This window comes from Pararge aegeria, chromosome 2 (assembly GCF_905163445.1).
Source record: "Pararge aegeria chromosome 2, ilParAegt1.1, whole genome shotgun sequence".
NCBI lineage: Eukaryota > Metazoa > Arthropoda > Insecta > Lepidoptera > Nymphalidae > Pararge > Pararge aegeria.
Window position 1 is genome coordinate 10,573,519 of NC_053181.1, and position 9,063 is coordinate 10,582,581.

Here is a 9,063-nt window from a genome sequence, read left to right on the forward strand (position 1 = left end):
CGAGAACCTTCTCCTTTTTTTTTAAGTGGGTACGTTGAAAACTAAAATGTAACTGGCAATATCACTAACACCTAGAAGTTATCGTAACCTAATAGCCGCAGTTAGCATCTATGGATATATTGAAGCGTGTAGACTGTAATCTCTCGCACCTATGAGAGAGGATATCTGCACCTAAAGATGAGGAATTAATAAGCTGAGAACGATGATAATGATGGACTTTAATGAAAAAACACAAATTAATAAAAAGGTTCTGTTATTACAAAGATAAGTTGAAGTAAGAAAACAAGCTGAACGTAATTAATATTACTTCCATGTAGAAACGAATACGGCGAGGAATGTTTACTTTTATTTCGAGCTCATTTTGTCGCAGTAAACTTAAGTGTGTTTATTTAAATTTTCTTTTAGGTGTATACCTAGGTAAGCGACTGGCGACTGCCTTGCGGGCGTCTCCAAAATTACCTGGCTCTTATTAAACAAGTTTATTTTTTGTACATCATCAAGAAGATATAAAAATAAAATTTGTTTCGTATTTCGTTGAAATTGCTTAATTTGAAGCTTATCGGTTGGTGTCTCGTAGGCTTAAGATTTGTATTATTGTAGTTTTAGTATTATCTTTAGAAATATTCAGTCTACTGTCTATGTGTGTTTGAAATCGATAATGTTAAGGATTTTTGAAGTTTCTATCGATAGAAAGATGAAAAAGGTTAGCTTGTAAGTTTATAACTTTATTAGTTATTCAAGGATAACTTATTAAATCTTATACTTTAGTGTTTATATAATGTATTATATACCTACTACATATTTATCAATACTTTATCACTGTATATAAGAATCCATTTTTATGTCCCTTTTGTAAAGAGTAGCCAAACATTTAGATTAATTTTAACGACGACTTAATAGGATTTAATGACAGTGATGAATACCAGTGGCGGTACCACACTTATTCCACTATACGATTACTTCTAACGTTGGTGGATTTACGAAAAGTTTGTGCATTTGTTTTATCTACATTCTGCTGTGGTATAAACGAAAACGTGCTCAATAAAGTTTTGTCTTATAAGTCACGCTTCTTGTTAGTGATTGTATTTTCATTCCAGAGTAACACTAAATTGTATTTCTCAACTAAATGCACTTTTATAAAATGGATGTGGCAATTTGTAAGATAATAATATAACCGATACAAGCTAAAGATGTAGGATAAGTACAATATTTATCGTGCTTTTGTTGCAGTCAATTAATCGTAGCACAATAACATTATTACTCAGACAGGAGTTAAATTAACTCTGTGTATACTAATAACACGCTTACAAGACGCTCTCCAAATTTTATGTAGGTATACATTAATGGCGTGAACTTCATGAACACACAGAAGCACCTAAACTTTTGAATAATTCTATATAAAAGTTTAAGTATATATACTAAGGGATTTATAATATACTAAGGATTATTCAATTTTATCTTCCTGTTTTATGCCTACCCTGGTCAAAAACCCAGTGCACGCCACTATTGCGTATATTCATTTCAATCGGAATACATTATTTATATTTCATTAAATGTAAGTTTTAGAAAACGCGTAGAATGGCGCAATAAAACAGTATGAGGTGTCAATATTCTTTAGTTTGCTACTTAAGCACTTAAGTAAATTGATTTAGTAAAATACTTGTATGTAGACCCATTATAGATATGTATTCTTTTCAAAAAGATTCAACCGCAAAAATATGCGTTAATAGAGTTTGAAATCTGAAAAATTGGACATGTACCCGACGGACAACGGATCCGCACAATAAAGGTGATCAAACGGGAGTGCAAATATTTCAAACGGAAGTGCGAAAAAATAGCGAAAATACCATATCCATTCGAGCTGAGGGCTTAGATTGTTTTGTTTTGAGTGCGATGGCGACCGCTGGCTAAGCCAATTAGTGTCCACTTGGGTAAACACCGGCTCGTTAGCGGACTTGTGTGTTTTATTCAATTCAATTTGCTAACTCCACCGCCACTTATTGATGGGACCTGCTTTTCTTCTTCCTTTTAATTTACGTAAGTTTCCTGCTGAATTTCTTAGTTTATTTTTTGGAGTGAAGCATTTTATTTCTATGATAAAATAATTTCATTTGATAGAACCACGACGTTCAGAACTTAGTGATGGTTTTTTTTCTTTAATATCTATATTAGAAATTTCGTAAGGAGAAAGAAGTCTTATGTGATATGAAAAAAACCGTTTGTTAACGCGTTTTTACTAGAAAACCTGTGTGTGAACTTTTGATAATCTTATGCAGTTTAGGAAAAAAGATACCACATTCCTATGTCTGAAATGTAGTCTATGAACGACTTCCGCTGCTAGAAATAGGTGTAGGAAATTTCCCACTCCACTAGGGTTTTAATTACTGGGGGTATCCAGCGGCTCCCAACGGTTGTAAGTACAACTAGCACAGTATAAAGAAGAGAGTCAGTAGTTCAAATCCTTTTGGTACAAGCCGACATCGTCTAGACAGCAGCGGAGCAACAGTTTTATATATAGAGGCTATGACTACTGATGCTAGTAGGGGCTTTTCTTTCCACGCGCTCACCGCACTGCTCTGTCTACACGGTTTTGGACCGACTAAAAGGCGAGGATCTGATGTCAACGCATGGGAGTCTAGCCATTTTTCAACACGGACCGTGGACGGATAGCAGCGTTATTGCCACTATGCTGATAAGTGGCCAATCCTTTGTACTGTAAAAAGCTAAAAAAAATAGGTATAGAGACTTGATACTTTAATTAGGTTTAGTTCGCAAGATAGCTTTATTTATTAAGCCTAGTTAATAGATGAACCAAGTTCGTACACTGACATAATATCTTGGTTTAAGATAGAAAGTGATAAATTACTACTTTAATTTGAGCTTGGATATGAAAAGGAGATAAGTAATTGAGCATCTGTTTTCTGGACCGATCGTGAGGCGCGACGTCGCGCGGTAATCTAGTCCGTGACTTGCAACTGAATCGTCCGTTATATTACCGCTTGCGACCCCGGGGTGGCACGGAGATGCAGGCAAATCCTTGGCTTGGCTACATGCACTTTTAATAAGATTTCATCTTGAATCACTCCTATATATTGCCGCATTGTGAAGCTTATTTTGGGTTATCCAATCAAAAGATTTTAGATATTTAAAGATTTCATTTAAATGAGATGACCCACTAAACTCTTACTACCAAAATAACGCCATCTACGAGTATGTGGTGTGTGTGCGCCATTTATATGGTGTGTGAGCGCCATCTATGTGCCATAGAGCTGAGACCCTGTTGAGTATATATCTATCGCCTATGAGGCCTGTCATGAGTCTGATGATGATGATGATATACATTTAAATAGCAAAAAACATGTTGAGCTAGGTGGGTCATCTCATCCACTTGATTGCCTTGTCTATCATGAATATTAGATGAAAAGTATTTTATGTTTGAGAAAATTAAAGGTTACACGTAGCTAGAAGGTACTGTATTGGAACTTGTTTGTTGGAAAGGAGTGTGGGTAAACATGCTGCAAAACAAGACTAAGTATTTATATCGTCAGGTATATACATATAAAGGAGCAGTTCAGTGACATACACACGCACACAAGAAATATATATATAAATATATGTAAACATATTGCCAAAACTATATAGCTGAATCTGAGTAGATGCTGTTTGCGTTGCACAATTTACATGCTGACGAATGCGAGTTCAAAAAGTAGGTTAGTTAACTATTTTCTTCGGAATTTAAATAAAATTAAATATTTTTCTTGATACATAAATCAAAGTATAATGTACATCCAAACTACTGCAATGGAACCAGGTGAACAAAAAAATTACGAGAAGAAGAATACAAGAAGTAATTGTAGCGATACCGTTTTGAGTTGCCATTTTCATATTAGCTATAGTGAAGCTGCCTATAGCTTCGGTCGCCTTGAGAAGATTAAAAAATATTAAGGTTTAGCAGTTACTTAGAAAAGTTTAATCAATATGCTTAAACAACAAGACCATAAAACAATTAACTTTTAAAGCATTACATAATAATTATTGTTTGATTTCAAATAAATTATTACGTGACGTTACAATGTAACTCGTAGCGTGAAACATTTCCATGGGGACTTCCATAGTGCGTGATGCTGTCAACCGCAGTGCAATGAATGTCACGGAGCTTTTTGTGTAGTTATATCAGCTTAACTACACCAAAAGCCGCGTATTACATACATATTTTAAACATGCTGTCTGTTTTGTTCGGAGCAAGTGTAAATAAACTATGTATTAATTGTCGTAAAAATATAACGGACAAAATTGTTTCTGATTCGCTTAAAACTACGAATAATTAAGTTATATTGCGAAAATAGAAAATTCCAGCGAGAATCATAAATTCACTAGGTATATAGCAGTAGTACTAGAGAGAGCAATGTTAAGAGTATCTCTACGTGATCAAATCAGGAATGAGGAGATGCGTAGAAGAACCAGGGTCACCGACATAGCTCAGCGAGGAAAACCGATAGACGTTGGGGTTCCAAGGTGCTGGAATGGCGACCCCGCACAGCTAAACGCAGCTTTGGTCGTCCCCCAGCGAGGTGGACAGACGACATCAAAGAAGTCGCTGGTAGCTGCTGGGAACAAGCGGAACTCCCTATAAAAGTCATATGTCCAGCAATGAATTTCAATCGGTTGAAGTGATGATATGATGAGAACTAGAGCTTTTTGTGACAGAGCTCGTCCGGGCTAGTACAACCACCTTGCTTATTTCTGCCTCTAAGCAGCATTGTTGCAATGCTGTGTGTCGGTCTGAAGAGTGGTGGTTATCAGTATAATTATTTGCAAATTAGGCTTAACCTATTTTTAAAATGAAGGTTTTCCAGTTACTATCAGGTGGGCCATCTTCTTAATTCGTCAATTATTGTTTGAAATTAATATTTGAAATCCACATACAATTTTCTAGTGCTACTGGTATAGAATCATGTAACATACAATCATCGTTAGCTATTGGGTAGGTGGCTTTGGCAGTGTAAAAAAAGTATAGGAAAAGTTAAAATGAAAAATGTATCTTGTTTAAAGAAAGTCGTGTTACAAAATCATATATCCCTGCATGTTACCAAAATGGTTTTTCGACTCCATTTATTGCTTTAGCGGCACAGTAAACGTAGCGTTTATTGAGTAGAAAATTATATGCAAAATCACGCCGGTAGTCACGGCATACCACAGGAGCGAGGGCGAAATAATTAATGTTGCCTCGGAAACTCTCGGAGATTTCGTTTTTATAAAATGGAGCAAATTTTTTCGAAATAGATTATTCTAATTTTATGAAACAATATTGTAGTAGGGGATTCGTTTGGATCGCGGGTCATGCGCTATGGAAAGCAGTTTTAAAAACATGGCGCTGCCTTAATGATTGCTTGATGAGCGTCATACTGCACCGTCCTATCCAACTTCCTATATTATAATCGAGCTTCGGAATTGTCGAAAAAGAAAATTAAGCCATCCTAATATTATAAATGAGTAAATGTGTCTATTCGTTTGTTTAATTGTATGTTACCAATGCACCGATCTTGAGTTAATTTGGCACGAAGACTGCGGGCGGACAAAGGCTCCTTTTTGCCTAAATATAAGTCGAAGATCGTTAACACGGGATTTAAAAAAATATCCTTAACAGTTCAGCGGATCCTGACAACAGACATATCTTGTATCCTAAAGAAACAAACATGACACAAGAAACATTTTTAAACCGAAAAAATTAATGGTTTCAGCGGTACCTAAAACTAATGGAAATGCAGACAAAATCGAGTGCAATTGCTATTTTATTATATAAAAACACACCACAGCTGGGCGCAGTATTTCTCTCTCATAAGCTCACGAATTGATAAGCAGACAATCTACCAATGCATGTGGGCTAGTTAGTAGTGTATTCACCAAGTGTTTAAAGGTGTTCAATGTCCCAAACAGCAAAACACAATTGACATTAATTAAACACCATCAAACTTTAATCCACTTAGACTATGGTTAACTCGTTGTCTCGTTACTCGACACTCTATGAAGTTGGTCGTGATACTAACCTGTGTTGGAGAAAATTAAAGGGCAAACTGAGGTATACTTACCAGTTAGACATAGGCACTATAGAAGGGGGACGAGTTGTGAATATCCCAACAAGTAAACTGTAAGGACACACGCCGCATAATAATGCACGAAACTCTACAACAGTCATGACTGCGAAATGTAACGAAACATTGAACTTGCACTGGATGTCTTTCGTTAACAAATGAATAGCGTGTTTTAACGTAACCCATAACATCGTTAATTATTGACGCGCCATTAAACATTAACTGAAATTAATGAAAGGCTGGACACTACTTTTCTAAAAACCAACCAAGTATTGCACAAACACCATTTTCCAGACTATTTTGTATTTTTTACTCGTGCATTAATTTAAAAAAAAAGATCTTTACAGTAGTTTTTTTGTAAAATAACTTCATAGTATTCTCGATCATACTGATGAGTGCTTATTTATTTTTTATTTATTTTTAATTATTTAAAATCTATTTTTTTATTACGTTAGTCTATATAAACTTCAATATGAGACTACTCGTTTGGTAGTATCTGCAACCGATTTTCATCAAACAGCTGAGAACACTCTAAACGAATTCACCATTCAAACTAAAAAAAAAAATTGGTTCACCCATTCGGTTATTCGACGCTACAGACATGACAAATTTGTTAACCCATCGTTTTTGCTTAAAAATAATGCGGATGAAATCTAAAGGCACAGCTCCTAACTGTGTAACTGTTTGTTAGGAATAATTAGAGACTGAACTAAGTAATACTTCCTATGAGTTCAGTTATAAGCACTAGAATTGGACGAGTTGGGAAAGTCCTAACAAGTGAACAGTCGAACCCGCGGTGCATAATAATGGACAAAACGCGACGACCTCGCTAGGTCCTCACTCTGAATCATAACGACACTCGGAACTTACTCGGGTGTCTTTGAGCACTGCGCTTCTATAACGCTACGAATTTAAAGTTGCTTGCCTATACACAATACTAGAATTGATTTCTTGAGACATAATATGAGCATGGATTGACCCCCATTTTAATAGCTTTGTCGCCACTGAATATGTTTCTTTATTAAAGCCGCAAAATTAAACTCGACTTACTAGCTACTTTAAATAAACTAATTAAATTTAACGATTAACTAGTATTGTGTATAGACCATACACAGTACTAGAATAAAATTGTTGAGGCGTAACACAAGTGTGTTTTGGAAAATAATAAGTTATACTACTTTACGATGTAGATTGAGCTTAATTTACTTTAATCCGCGATAGCTAGAGAAAAATCTGTTTGGTGTATTTTTTTCATAGTTGTTGAAAACATCACAGGAAAAACCAATAATCTCCCAAAAAAGCGTTTTTGAAGTCGTACGTAATTATTTAACCAAATTGCTGATTATATGTTTCCTTTCAAGGTCCCGGTGTTAATATTGAAAGGAAATACTAGTAAGCCCACTAATCCCTCGATACGCGACTAAGACTATCAATTGGCCAGATTTTATTCCAATTTTAATTAAGGTCTTATTCTGATCTAGTTTTTATTAGCCGACACTTAAAATTGTACGGTAATGTAATTATACTTATATTTTTTGGGTTATAGATTTCTTGTGTTATTGTTCTTTCTGTGTAATATTTCACGTATTTATAGTTTTACAAAAATACTTAAATTAGTACAAAGAATCCAAGTATAATAAGTGTTTGATTATTTGAAACTTTAAATTGGATTACACTAACGTATGTGAGCCGAAATTATAGAGTAAACTAGGAATTACAAGTTCAGTTCTAGGCACTAAAGTAGGAAGAGTCGCCAATGTCCTAACAAGTAAACTGTCGGATCCGCGGCGCTCAAGGGCGTGTGCAGACAACAAACTTTTGTCTCGCCCACATCAAGTAGGGCTTAGAATGGTCACAGTCCGAAACTTCTCCATATTGATGCGGAAAATGAAAATTAACAACTGGTAATAATAGAAACCTCAGTTTTAATATGGCAATCAGACTACATGGTAAAATAAAACGCATCTAATAAAAATGACTAATAAGACACTTTCTATTTCATTAAAACTCCTATATTTTTTCCTTCCTACCCGTCATTGCGAGTTCGCAAATTTATGAACAAAAAATCGAACTCTGACTACCGTCGCGTCGCGCGCGCACGTACTATGAGTATGTGAGAACAAAAAAAAAATGGCTGCAAAAGTTACAAAAATTATATAAATTGCTTATCGTTTCGCATAACGCCTAATTGAATATTGTGGTGGTGAAGTTATTGTGTGTAAGTGTAAATAAGTGACACGCTGGATTCGCGAAGGGGTACCGTGAGTTGATTCCTTTTCTTCACGTGTTTTCTTAATCTTTATACATCTGTCTTTTTCGCCTACCAATACACTTTCTTTAAAATATTACAGCTCTCAAAACGCTTTATCCCTACCAACAACCTTCAAACTTGTTTTTTCCTCAGACTCCTATTTTATAAAATGGTTTAATATGAAAATTTACCCTTGTTACAAAACGAAAAGTCGTGACTACATGTTATAATATTTTGAAATGAGATGTTCCTAATTTACGATCTACTTTTTAGGTATTTTTTAGGAATAACTCTTGTAAGGTTAATTAATATAAGTACGTTAGGGTATGAACAAATAAATATTATTTTAATAATGGAATTATAAATAAAATAAAAATAAAAGATTGTAGGATCATAAAACTTTTTGTAGGTTTGGAATGCATTAACAAAGACAGCGATAAACTTTATAAAAAAGGTTCTTCGTTCCATTGATACAATACATACTTATATTAGTTTGCTTCGCAAAAATTTATACATACAACAGTACAAGTTGAGCGGAGTTTTTCGAAAGTTTTTCTTCTTTACTTATTTGAGGACGGTCGGTGCGAGCGTCGAACTCCCTAACTCGTGTTATTGAATTTAATGTACCCCTAGCTCGTAGCTAGTTCTATTCTGTGCCGATAAAATCACTTGGAGCAGTTAGACTTTGCTATACCTACGTGCTAATGTCAATACTACACC